Below are 14,051 nucleotides of genomic sequence, written 5' to 3'. Positions count from 1 at the left end.
CCTCAGTAAGCTCTGTTTGTAATGCCGTAGTTTTTTCTGGTATTGTTAAAGTGCTACTTAAAAAAATTATTCTCACTGCAAGGTCATTTCAGATAGAATTAGAGCTTCATGCTTTCAGATAAGGTTCAAGTGGAGTTCTGATATCTGTGTTTAAAAAGGCTTACAAGCTGTTAGCAAAAGAGATAGTATGACATTTTGTAACATTGGGCAATTGTTATTGCTACACTTCAGCTGAAATATCAACAAAAGAATATTCAGTATTGTTTTGAGGCTATCCTGGAGAACTGTGTATGATAGGGGAATCTTGGAAATGAAATTAACAGTATTTTTTTTTTTCAGTGCAATGCGCTCAGGTGGCACAGTTATATAACTATATCTATGGCTCCCATCTTTTAGTTTTTATTCTTTTACTGTGGGACATGCAGAATTTAAGAAAAGTGACTACTGTAGTATCTTTTCAAATGTCTTTTTCTGTTACAAAAAAAATCAAAATTATTTGTTTTTATAGTAATTTAGTTTTAATTGCTTACTGTTTATGGTGTTTGCTTATTCTTTGCCTTTTTAGTTTCACTGTTCAATCTGATAGTCCATGTCACTTTTCATTCCAATCAGTTACATTTTCAGGTTTTAATGCACATGGAGCCTGATCCAAAACTAGTTGAAGTCTGTGGGAAAACTCCTGTTGACTTCAGTAGGTTTTGAATAAGGCTATGGGCAATTTTAAAATAAATAGCCCTGATCCTGCAATTCGTGTGCTGCTTCACTATGATGTTGACCCGCACATAACAAATTACAGGATTGGGCCAATGTTTGCAGCTGAAATGTTGTCAGGGAATGTTTATTTAAAATACCAGTTTCATGGACATTATTATTTTGCCTTTTAAATCATGGAAACATTTATATTTTGTTTTGATTTGTAAAAATAAACATACAAAACCTAAATCTTGGGCTAAATTTGAGCTGCCTGTGTCCCTGTAAGGTCTCTCTTTCTGATGCAGAATTTTGTAATCATTTCATGCATCTCTCCTGATACTGGTTCTCTTCCAATTTTGTGCTCAGTTTCTCAGTTTTAATTTTACATCAAGGAGTGGAAGAAGACTGGGAAGAGACATTAAAAATGAGAGAAATTTGAAAATATTTTAGTGAATAACTGGAAAACCTTTATTTTATATAATATCCAGTAAATTATGGGAAGAAAGAGTTCCTCCCCACATACGTGAGTCAGAAATGAATATTGCAGAGGTTTTGTACAGTCACAGGGAGACATTCAAGGCCCCTCACCCCCCAAAATAGACTTGGTTGTCTGATTCTAAAACATATTACAAACTGATTTTAGTAAATTGTATCTCCATCTTTAAAGTACCTGATATGCCTTTTTATTTAAAAAGAAAATATCTATTTTGTCTCTGTATGCTGTCCAATGAGAACAATTATTTGGACCTTTTGTTGTAATGTGTTTTGCTGAAGAGTGCAGCTGCATACATTTTTCATTTGGAGACAACGGATCAGTCACATGCCGGGGTGCCTAAATCTATTATCAAGAGATAGTTTTATCCCTAGGAGACCATAATGCCTTAGTTGTCTTGGATACATGACATCATATAGCACTGTAATCAAATATAGACCTTCTGCAGTGCATTTGGGATTTAAATCTGACCTCAATCTGAACAGCAGTTCTTGTGAGATGCACAATACATTGTGTAGACAAAGGAAAAGGGGAGGGGAGAAGGAAATCAAATCAATTAATTAAATAATTAACACACACACACCCATGTTGGGCTTTTGAAATACTTTGATCAGAAGAATTCATTGTTTTAACTTTTCCAGCTTTTAAAAATAATGTTTTACATAGCTATGCAGAGATTTTTTTTGACAGAACTGTGACTCGTCTGTCTATTTGTAATGAAGGAAGATATTAATTGAGTTTGTCCTCTGCTATTTGCATGTATTTCCAAGTATAGGGGTTGTGAGTAGTGTCACTTATTCCTACAAGGCCTTATTTACACACAGTTTTTGTACTGCTTTAAGGATGGCTATTTGAAACGAGGATAGTTAAAGCAGTTACAACCTTTTGTGTGGACACAGTTATACCAATAAAGTTAGGGGAATAAGCAATAATAGTACACCTCTACCCGATATAATGCGGTCTGATATAACACGAATTCGGATATAACGCAGTAAAGCAGCTCTCCGGGGAGCGGGGCTGCTTTACCTTGTTATATCCGAATTCGTGTTACTGCAAGCGGTTCCTCTGCGCCCCCCCCTTAATTGCTGCGGCCCCCCCGCCTCAGCTTACCTCTGCTCCGCCTCTGCCTCCTCCCACGAGCGCGCCGCTGCTCTGCTTCTCCCCCTCCCTCTGTCCCTCCGTCCCAGGCTTGCTGCGCCAAACAGCTGATTCGCGGCAAGCCTTGGAGGGAGAGAGGGAGAAGCGGAGCGGTGGTGGCACGCTCAGAGGAGGAGGCAGAGTGGAGGTGAACTGAGGTGGGGGGGCGCGGGGAGGGCTGCAGCAAGTAACTGGGGGGGGAGGGCGCAGAGGAACCGCTCCCCACCCCAGCTCACCTCTGCTCTGCCTCCGCCTCCTCCCCTGAGTGTGCTGCTGCCGTGCCGCTTCTCCCCCCCACTGTCCTTCTTTCCTTCCTTCCAGGCTTCCCGCACCAAACAGCTGATTGACGAAGCAAGGCTGGAAGGGCGGGAGGGAGAAGCGGAGCGGCGGTGGCGCTCTCAGAGGCGGAGGTGAGCTGGGGCGGGGAGCGGTTCCTCTCCCTACCCCGATATAACGCCGTCTCACCTATAAGATGGTAAGATTTTTTGGTTCCTGAGGACCGCATTATATCGGGGTAAAGATGTATAAAGATGTCTTATACTGGTGTAATTGCTTCCATGCTAAGGGTTATACTGATTTATCTATTAAGGTAAAAAAAATAAAATAAAAAATCACATCCCCTCACCAAAGAAACTTCATAGACCATGCCTAAGAATAGTGGTGTAAGTTAGGCTTCATGCACTCTTCAGCTATAAATGAGTCCAGGGCATGGTTAAAATGCTGCCGTCCTTTAACACAGTTACAACATGGTTCAAATTCTAGCCGATCTGGGATCGAACTATATCCTCATTAGGCTAAAGCCTTGGATGATATACAGTAGAATTTTTAACTTTCAGGGGACAACTGCATTGTAACCAAGTCTCTTGACTCATTTACATTAGTAGTATACATGGGGCCTTACTCGCATCAGTAGTTCCATAGGAATAAGTGAAAAGAAAAGGAGTACTTGTGGCACCTTAGAGACTAACCAATTTATTTGAGCATGAGCTTTCGTGAGCTACAGCTCACTTCATCAGATGTTTACCGTGGAAACTGCAGCAGACTTTATATACACACAGAGAATATGAAACAATACCTCCTCCCACCCCACTGTCCTGCTGGTAATAGCAGGACAGTGGGGTGGGAGGAGGTATTGTTTCATATTCTCTGTGTGTATATAAAGTCTGCTGCAGTTTCCACGGTAAACATCTGATGAAGTGAGCTGTAGCTCACGAAAGCTCATGCTCAAATAAATTGGTTAGTCTCTAAGGTGCCACAAGTACTCCTTTTCTTTTTGCGAATACAGACTAACACGGCTGTTCCTCTGAAACCAGGAATAAGTGAGTGTACTCAAAAGGTTTCCCTACCCTTGGGTGTAAGTATTCTCATAGACTCCTAGATTTTAAGGTTAGAAGGGACCATTATGATCGTCTAGTCTGACCTCCTGCACAACCCAGGCCACAGAATCTCAGTCACCCACCCACTCCTGTAATAAACCCCAAACCTATGTCTGAGCTCAAATCATGGTTTAAAGTCTTCAAGGTGCAGAGACTCCTCCAGCAAGTGACCCATGCCCCACGCTGCAAAAGGTGAAAACCCCCCAGGGCCTCTGCCAATCTGCCCTGGAGGAAAATTCCTTCCTGACCTTAAATATGGCGATCAGCTAAACCCTGAGCATGTGGGCAAGACTCACCAGCCAGACACCCAGGAAAGGATTCTCTGTAGTAACTCAGATCCCACCCCATCTAACATCCCATCATAGGCCATTGGGCATATTTACCGCTAATAGTCAAAGATCAATTAATTGCCAAAATTAGGCTATCCCATCATACCATCCCCTCCATAAACTTGTCAAGCTTAGTCTTGAAGCCAGATATGTCTTTTGCCCCCACTGCTCCCCTTTGAAGGCTGTTCCAGAACTTCACTCCTCTGATGGTTAGAAACCTTCATCTAATTTAAAGTCTAAACTTCCTGATGGCCAGTTTATATCCACTTATATTGTTCTTGTGTCCACATTGGTAATGAGCTTAAATAATTTCTCTCCCTCCCGGGTATTTATTCCTCTGATATATTTATAGAGGGCAAATCATATCTCTCCTCAGCCTTCTTTTGGTTAGGCTAAACAAGCCAAGCTCTTTGAGTCTCCTTTCATAAAACAGGTTTTCCATTCCTCGGATCATCCTAGTAGCCCTTCTCTGTACCTGTTCCAGTTTGAATTCATCCTTCTTAAACATGGGAGACTAAAACTGTACACAGTATTCCAGATGAGGTCTCACCAGTGCCTTGTATAACAGTACTAACACATCCTTATCTCTACCGGAAATACCTTGCCTGATGCATCCCAAGACTGCATTAGCTTTCTTCACGGCTATATCACATTGGTGACCCATAGTCATCCTGTGATCAACCAATACTCTGAGGTCATTCTCCTTCTCTGTTACTTCCAACTGATGAGTCCCCAGTTTATAACAAAAATTCTTGTTATTAATCCCTAAATGCATGACCTTGCACTTTTCATGATTAAATTTCATCCTATTACTATTACTCCAGTTTACAAGGTCATCCAAATCTTCCTGTATAATATCCCAGTCCTTCTCTGTATTGGCAATACCTCCCAGCTTTGTGTCATCCGCAGACTTTATTAGCACACTCCCACTTTTTGAGCCGAGGACAGTAATAAAAAGATTAAATAAGATTGGTCCCAAAACCGATCCCTGAGGAACTCTACTAGTAACTTCCCTCCAGCCTGACAGTTCACCTTTCAGGATGACCCGTTGTAGTCTCCCCTTTAACCAGTTCCTTATCCACCTTTCAATTTTCATATTGATCCCCATCTTTTCCAATTTAACTAATAATTCCCCAGGTGGAACCGTATCAAATGCCTTACTGAAATCGAGATAAATTAGATCCACTTCGTTTCCTTTGTCTAAAATATCTGTTACATTCTCAAAGAAGGAGATCAGGTTGGTTTGGCATGATCTACCTTTTGTAAAAGCATGTTGTATTTTGTCCCAATTACCATTGATCTCAATGTCCTTAACTACTTTCTCCTTCAAAATTTTTTCCAAGACCTTGCATACTACAAATGTCAAACTAACAGGCCTGTAGTTACCCGGATCACTTTTTTTTCCTTTCTTAAAAATAGGAACGATGTTAGCAATTCTCCAGTCATACGGTACAACCCCTGAGTTTACAGATTCATTAAAAATTCTTGCTAATGGGCTGGCAATTTCATGTGCCAGTCCCTTTAATATTCTTGGTTGAAGATTATCTGGGCCCCCCGATTTAGTCCCATTAAGATGTTTGAGTTTGGCTTCTACCTCGGATGTGGTAATCATAGAATATCATAGAATCATAGAATAAATCAGGTTTAGAAGGGACCTCAGGAGGTCATCTAGTCCAACCCCCTGCTCAAAGCAGGACCAATGCCCAACTAAATCATCCGAGCCAGGGCTTTGTCAAGCCTGACCATAAAAACTTCTGAGGAAGGAGATTCCACCACCTCCCTAGGTAACGTATTTCACCACCCTCCTAGTGAAAAAGTTTTTCCTAATATCCAACCTAAACCTCCCCCACTGCAACTTGAGACCATTACTCCTTGTTCTGTCATCAGCTACCACTGAGAACAGTCTAGATCCACCCTCATTGGAACCCCCTTTCAGGTAGTTGAAAGCAGCTATCAAATCCCCCCTCATTCTTCTCTTCTGCAGGCTAAACAATCCCAGCTCCCTCAGCCTCTCCTCATAACTCATGTGTTCCAGACCCCTAATCATATTTGTTGCCCTTCGCTGGACTCTCTCCAATTTATCCACATCCTTCTTGAAGTGTGGGGCCCAAAACTGGACACAGTACTCCAGATGAGGCCTCACCAGTGTCGAATAGAGGGGAACGATCACATCCCTCGATCTGCTGGCAATGCCCCTACTTATATATCGCAAAATGACATTGGTCTTCTTGGCAACAAGGGCACACTGTTGACTCATATCCAACTTCTCGTCCACTGTAACCCCTAGGTCCTTTTCTGCAGAACTGCTGCCTAGCCATTCAGTCCCTACTCTGTAGTGGTGCATGGGATTCTTCCGTCCTAAGTGCAGGACTCTGCATTTGTCCTTGTTGAACCTCATCAGATTTCTTTTGGCCCAATCCTCTAATTTGTCTAGGTCCCTCTGTATCCTATCCCTACCCTCCAGCGTATCTAGCTCTCCTCCCAGTTTAGTGTCATCTGCAAACTTGCTGGGGATGCAATCCACACCATCCTCCAGATCATTTATGAAGATATTGAACAAAACCGGCCCCAGGACCGACCCTTGGGGCACTCCACTTGATACCGGCTGCCAACTAGACAGGGAGCCATTGATCACTACCCGTTGAGCCTGACAATCTAGCCAACTTTCTATCTACCTTATAATCCATTCATCCAGCCCATACTTCTTTAACTTGCTGGCAAGAATACTGTGGGAGACCATGTCAAAAGCTTTGCTAAAGTCAAGGAACAACACGTCCACTGCTTTCCCCTCATCCACAGAGGCAGTTATCTCATCATAGAAGGCAATTAGATTAGTCAGGCAAGACTTGCCCTTGGTGAATCCATGTTGACTGTTCCTGATCACTTTCCTCTCCTCTAAGTGCTTCAGAATTGATTCCTTAAGGACCTGCTCCATGATTTTTCCAGGGACTGAGGTGAGGCTTGCTGGCCTGTAGTTCCCAGGATCCTCCTCCTTCCTTTTTTTAAACATGGGCACTACATTACCCTTTTTCCAGTCATCCGGGACTTCCCCGGATCGCCATGAGTTTTCAAAGATAATGGCCAATGACTCTGCAATCACATCCGCCAACTCCTTTAGCACTCTCGGATGCAGTGCATCCAGCCCCATGGACTTGTGCTCGTCCAGCTTTTCTAAATAGTTCCAAACCACTTCTTTCTCCACAGAGGGCTGGTCACCTCCTTTCCATGCTGTGCTGCCCAGTGCAGTAGTCTGGGAGCTGACCTTGTTTGTGAAGACAGAGGCAAAAAAAGCACTGAGTACATTAGCTTTTCCCACATCCTCTGTCACTAGGTTGCCTCCCTCATTCAGTAAGGGACCCACACTTTCCTTGACTTTCTTCTTGTTGCTAACATACCTGAAGAAACCCTTCTTGTTACTCTTAACATTTCTTGCTAGCTGCAACTCAAGGTGTGATTTGGCCTTTCTGATTTCACTCCTGCATGCCAGAGCAATATTTTTATACTCTTCCCTGGTCATTTGTCCAATCTTCCACTTCTTGTAAGCTTCTTTTTTGTGTTTAAGATCAGCAAGGATTTCACTGTTAAGCCAAGCTGCTTTCAACTACCTGAGAGGTGGTTCCAGAGATGATGGTTCTAGACTATTCTCAGTGGTAGAAGAGGACAGCACAAGGAGTAATGGTCTCAAGTTGCAGTGGGGGAGGTTTAGGTTGGATATTAGGAAAAACTTTTTCACTAGGAGGGTGGTGAAATACTGGAATGCGTTACCTAGGGAGGTGGTAGAATCTCCTTCCTTAGAAGTTTTTAAGGTCAGTCTTGACAAAGCCCTGGCTGGGATGATTTAATTGGGGATTGGTCCTGCTTTGAGCAGGGGGTTGGACTAGATGACCTCCTGAGGTCCCTTCCAACCCTGATATTCTATGATTCTATGATTCCTGGCCTATTTACTATTCTTTCTACACATTGAGATGGTTTGTCCCTGTAACCTCAATAAGGATTCTTTAAAATACAGCCGGCTCTCCTGGACTCCTTTCCCCCCATGTTATTCTCCCAGGGGATCCTGCCCATCAGTTCCCTGAGGGAGTCAAAGTCTGCTTTTCTGAAGGCCAGGGTCTGTATTCTGCTGCTCTCCTTTCTTCCCTGTGTCAGGATCCTGAACTCGACCATCTCATGGTCACTGCCTCCCAGGTTCCCATCCACTTTAGCTTCCCCTACTAATTCTCCCTGGTTTGTGAGCAGCAGGTCAAGAAGATTTGGTTCCTCCAGTACTTGCACCAGGAAATTGTCCCCTACACTTTCCAAAAACGTCTTGGATTGTCTGTGCACCGCTGTATTGCTCTCCCAGTAGATATCAGGGTCATTGAAGTCTCCCATGAGAACCAGGGCCTGCGATCTAGTAACTTCTGTGAGTTGCCGGAAGAAAGCCTCATCCACCGCATCCCCCTGTTCTGGTGGTCTATAGCAGACTCCCACCACCACATCACCCTTGTTGCTCACACTTCTAAACTTAATCCAGAGACTCTCAGGTTTTTCTGCAGTTTCATACTTGAGCTCTGAGCAGTCATACTGCTCCCTTACATACAGTGCAACTCCCCCACCTCCATATCCTCATTCCCATTTGTCATCCTGCCATTATCCCTAAGCTCCTCATTAGCCTCATTAAAGACGGAGGGAAAATATTTGTTTAGATATTGGGCCATGCCTAAATTATCCTTAACCTCCACTCCATCCTCAGTGTTTAGCGGTCCCACTTCTTCTTTCTTTGTTTTCTTCTCATTTATATGGCTATAGAACCTTTTACTATTGGTTTTAATTCCCTTTGCAAGGTCTAACTCTACATGGCTTTTGGCCTTTCTCACTTTTATCCTTACATGTTCTGTCCTCAATAAGGTAGCTTTCCTTGCTGATCCCTCCCATCTTCCACTCCTTGTAGGTTTTCTGCTTTTTCTTAATCTCTTCTCTGAGATGCTTGTTCATCCAGCTTGGTCTACAACTCCTGCCTATGAATTTCCCCCCTTTCTTGGGATGCAGGCTTCTGATAGTTTCTGCAACTTTGACTTGAAGTAATTCCAGGCCTCTGCTGCCTTTAGATCCACAAGTTCTTCAGTCCAATCCACTTCCCTAACTAATTTCCTTAATTTTTTAAAGTTAGCCCTTTTGAAATAAAAAACCTTAGTCACAGATCTATTTTTGTTTATCCTTCTATTTAGTTTGAACTGAATTAGCTCATGATCTCTCGAACCAAGGTTGTCCCTTACAACCATTTCTTCTATGAGGTCTTCACTATTCACCAAAACCAAATCTAAAATGGCATCCCCTCTTGTTGGTTCAGCAAATACTTGGTGAAGGAATTCATCAGCTATCGCATCCAGGAAAATCTGAGCCTATTATTATTACTAGCACTTGTCCTCCAGTCTGTATCTAGGAAGTTAAAGTCTCCCATGATCACACAATTCCCATTAGTATTTACTTCTTTAAAAACATTAAAGAGGTCTCTTTCCATATCCAGTTCAGATGCTGGTGGTCTATAGCACACCCCAAGCACTAGCATTGGGGAGGCTCTAGTAGCTTTCTTCCCCAGTGTGATTTTTGCCCAGACAGACTCTGTCTTATCCATTCCATCACTTCTTACTTCTTTACAGTCTACCTCATCATTGATATACAATGCTACTCCACCACCTTTACCTTTATTTCTGTCTTTCCTAAACAGCACATACCCATCAATACCTGTACTCCAGTCATGACTACTATTCCACCATGTTCCTGTTATTCCTGTAATATCTGGTTTCACTTCTTGCACCAGTAACTCTAGTTCTTTCATTTTGTTACCTAGGCTCCTCGCATTGGTGTACAAACATCTTAATTTTTTCTGTTTGGCTTCGCTCACATTCTTTACCCGATAAGGCGCAGACATTCTGCTGCCAGTATTACCTATTAGACTGGTATGTACACTCCTCTTCCTCCTTATTCCATTTTCCTACCCACAGCTGTATCCTTTCTTACTTCGTTTTCTTCCCTCTCAATGTTAAAATCCGGCATGGAGATTACCTGGACATCTCCCAACCATCTCTCCCAAATTCCTAGTTTAAAGCTCTCTTAATCAGTTGTGCCATCCTCCATCCTAGAAGTCTGTTTCCCTCCCTACTCAGGTGAAGTCCATCCCGAGAGAACTGTCCTCTGTCATGAATGCCTCCCAGTGGCCATACATCCCAAAGCCCTCCTTATAGCACCACTGCCTGAGCCATCTGTTGATTATCATAATCTTGTTATACCTTTGTTGCCCTTCTCTAGGAACGGGCAGAATCCCCCTGAAGATCACCTGAGCCTCGATTTCCTTAAACGTCTTCCCCAGCCTGGCATAGTCTCCCTTGATACGTTCCAGCGAGAATCTAGCCGTATGATTTGTTCCCACCTGAAGGAGAATCAGTAGATACTTTCCCGCTCCCGTTAGGATCCTCTTCAGCCTCAGGTCCACGTCCCGTATCTTAGCACCCGGCAGACAGCACACCCTTCTGTTCTGTGGATCAGCTCTGGTTACAGGCCTGTCTATTCTTCTCAGTAAGGAGTCTCCAATCATGTAGACCTGCCTTTTCCTGGTGATGGTGCGATTCTCCGGTTTGTCCCCTGTTCCCTCTGGCTGCAAGTCCTCTCGATTCCTATTCTCTCTTGTAATCCTCTGCAACCCATCCTGTATCCTCCTGGGGCTCGTATTTGATGTTGTTATCTCCATTGATTCTTCCCCTCTTCCTACAGAACTAGCTGATCCTCTCTTCTTCCTTGCCCTCCCACCTTCAGTGACCACCCGCTGTGCTCCTTCTTCATTTTCCAACTCAGCAAACCTGTTCCTTAGCTCTATTTCTCCTTCACTAGCCTGTCTTTTCTTCTGCCTGGTTCTTTTAATCACATGCTTCCACTATCTACTTTCCTCACCCAGCAGTCTCCCCTCAGAGTTCTTTGGTCTTGCTTCCATCTGCAAGTCTGAGCTTTTCTCTTCAGTCTCCTCATGTCTTTGCTCCATCATCTGCTCAAACCCCCTTCCAATCTCAACCAGAGTTTCCACCTGCATCTCCAATCCTCGGATCTTTTCTTCCATCAAGTCTATCAGGTGGCACTTCATGCAGATGAACCTCTTTTCAGGTACCCCCTCCAGGATCATGTATATACCGCAGCTTCCACTATCCAGTCATCTTCTTTGTGCCTTCTACTACTTGGGTCTCTACCACTGCTGCCTCTGTGTCTGTCATCGCCTTCTCAGCTAAGTCCTGTTAGTCTGGGAAACACAAACCAAACCAAAACACCACCACCCACAGCAAAACAAACCCCCAACGAGCACCACAACACTGCCAGAACACCACACACTCCCTTCACTAGCCTGTCTGTTCCTCTGCCTGGTTCTCCTAGTCTTCCTCCAAACTCCCCTTGCAAACTCCCACTCAAACTCCCCTGTTTAGAGCTCTGTTTGCTGGCTCCTTTGCCACTGCAGCTGTCTTTTTTAATATTAAAAAGGATAGCAAAGAGATAGACAAGTTACAGCTCTGTCAAGAAAATGTGTCAACACAAATCAGTAAGTTTTTTTTCTTTTGTTTTGTATTTTTTAAATCCTACAAATGTTAGGCCTTGTCTACACTGCAGAGTTTTGTTGGCAAAACTTTTGTTAATGATCAAAAAGCGCTAAAAGAAAATGGATGCTGTGTGTTCACACTACGCTCCCTCTGTCAGCACAGTGCATCCACACTTGGGGCACTAGCATTGACAATGAGAGCGTTGCACTGTAAGTGGCTATCCCACAGTTCAGCTTGCCATCATCTGTTGCTAGGTCTTGTGGGAAGGTGGAGTGGATTGCAGCACATCATGGGTCTGGGCTTAATGTCCCATGATGCATTGCTTTCTGTTCCAGCATTCCATGTGCTTCCATCTTTATGGCATTTTTCAGTGGCCCTTGTTCGCTGTTTGTCCTGCCATCTCTGTGTGAAAGGATGGATCCCACACTGCTGTCCAATCTCTGCTAGCTGTCAGTAACCCATCGCGAATGGCAGTGCAGTTCAGCGTGAAGTTCCTAACTCAACAGTATTCACAGTTGCCTGACATGCTGTCTGACATGGATAGGAGCAACATTTGATTACTTTTGACATTCATGGAACAGCTACAAATGGTGGATCGTCGCTTTTGGGCTCAGGAAACTAGCACTGAGTGATGGGATCGCGTCATCATGCAGGTCTGGCGTGATGAGCAGTGGTTACAGAATTTTCTGATGTGGAAAGCCACCTTCCTGGAAGTGTGTGTGGAACTCGTCCCTGCCCTGTGGTGCAAGGACACCCAAATGAGAGCGGCTGCTCACGGTGTAGATGTGCGTGGTGATTGCAAAGTGTGGAAGCTGGCAAATCCAGTCTGCTACCGGTCGGTTGCACATCAGTTTGCAGTCGGGAAGTCTGCTGTTGGGGCTGCATTAACACAGGTGTGCAGAGCCGTTAATTGCATCCTGCTATGAAGGGCTGTGACTCTTCGCAATGTGCATGAAATAGTGGATGGCTTTGCAGAAATGGGCTTCTCTGACTGTGGAGAGGCAACAGACGGCACGCATGTTTAAATTTTGGCCCTGGACCATCTTGCAATGGAGTACATCAATAGGAAGGGGTAAGGAGGGAGGGATAGCTCAGTGGTTTGAGCATTAGCTTCCTAAACCCAGGGGTGTGAGTTCAATCCTTGAGGGGGCCATTTAGGGCCCTGGGCCAAAAATTGGGGGTTGGTCCTGCTTTGAGCAGGGGATTGGACTAGATGATCTCCTGAGGTCCCTTCCAAGCCTGATATTCTATGAAATCTATGAAAACCACAAGCGTTTCGCTGACCTCAATGGGGAGTGGTCTGGAAAGGTGCATGATGCACGTATCTTCAGGAACACCAGCCTGTACAGAAAGCTGCAGGCAGGGACTATTTTTCCAGACCAGAAGATTACAGTGGGGGATGTTGAAATGCCCATAGTTATCCTGGGCATACACCTTAATGTAGAAGCATGACTGTTAAGTACACGCCCAGCATTAAAACAGTATAGAAAAATACGCCTCTAGTAACATACCAATCACTTTCTCACTGACTCTTGACAAGCACACATGTTGGCGAACACCCCAAGAATGGTGAGTTTATCCCAGGGCATGAGGCATTCTACATGAGGAGAAAAGCAATATGAAAAGGTTGTGGTGCAGTCAACTTGGGACAATATTCTAAATTTTCCCACCCTTTTCCATCGGTGGGGGTCATTGTAGCAGATACCTCACTCCTGAGAGGAAGCAAGGGTGCATCTACTGCATGCTTGTGGCTTCGGATCCGGTCCCTATACTGCTTGCCTGTGTGCTGCTTCGGTCCCTGCACAAGTGATTGCAGAATGGTGCAGGACAGTTTCCTTCAATGGGGGAAGAAACAAAGTAGATCTGCCGAAGAATCTTTGTTAAAGTTGCCGAATACCTCTAGGAAAAAGTTTCCTAGAGATCTCTTTGGAGGATTCCCATGAAATCTTGGTGTGCATCAACACCCTGTTCTTCCATACTAGTTAGCTGCACAGGGAAATGTCCAGCACACAGAAACACAGCTAGCTATGTACATTTCTATGTCCTCAGCCCACCTCCGCACTACACAAAGCAAAACCACCCAATTTGTACAAGTGAACACAGACCCAAGTCAACCAGGTTCTTAAAAGAAGAATTTTAATTAAAGAAAAGGTAAGAGAATCACCTCTGTAAAATCAGGATGGTAAATACCTTACAGGGTAATCGGATTCAAAACATAGAGAATCCCTCTAGGCAAAACCTTCAGTTACAAAAAGACACAAAACCAGGAATATACATTCCATTCAGCACAGATTATTTTACCAGCCATGAAACAAAAGGAAATCTAATGCATTTCTATCTAGATTACTTGCTAACTAACAGTTTTCAGAGTAGCAGCAGTGTTAGTCTGTATCCGCAGAAAGAAAAGGAGTACTTGTGGCACCTTAGAGACTAACAAATTTATTTGAGCATAAGCTTTCATGAG

At 43.9% G+C, this 14,051-nt stretch overlaps 1 protein-coding gene across 7 annotated transcripts in view; it reads left to right on the top strand.

Moving 5' to 3' along the window:
• FOXN2 (forkhead box N2) overlaps nt 1-14,051 on the top strand; it is a 130,417-nt gene that overhangs the window by 20,649 nt on the left and 95,717 nt on the right. For 5 of the 7 annotated variants that reach the window (XR_012667784.1, XM_075127187.1, XM_075127184.1 and 2 more), the window contains exon 2: nt 2,645-2,798. The exons of 1 other annotated variant lie outside the window; for it this stretch is intronic. The gene's annotated coding sequence lies outside the window, so the exon portion shown is untranslated. The remainder of the gene's footprint in view (nt 1-2,644; nt 2,799-14,051) is intronic. One more of the 7 variants, XM_075127186.1, reaches the window with a different exon arrangement.

The sequence above is a fragment of the Caretta caretta genome, chromosome 3, assembly GCF_965140235.1.
Source record: "Caretta caretta isolate rCarCar2 chromosome 3, rCarCar1.hap1, whole genome shotgun sequence".
Classification (NCBI taxonomy): domain Eukaryota; kingdom Metazoa; phylum Chordata; order Testudines; family Cheloniidae; genus Caretta; species Caretta caretta.
The sequence above is the reverse complement of the archived record's forward strand: the minus strand, read 5'-3'. Positions and strand labels throughout refer to the sequence as shown.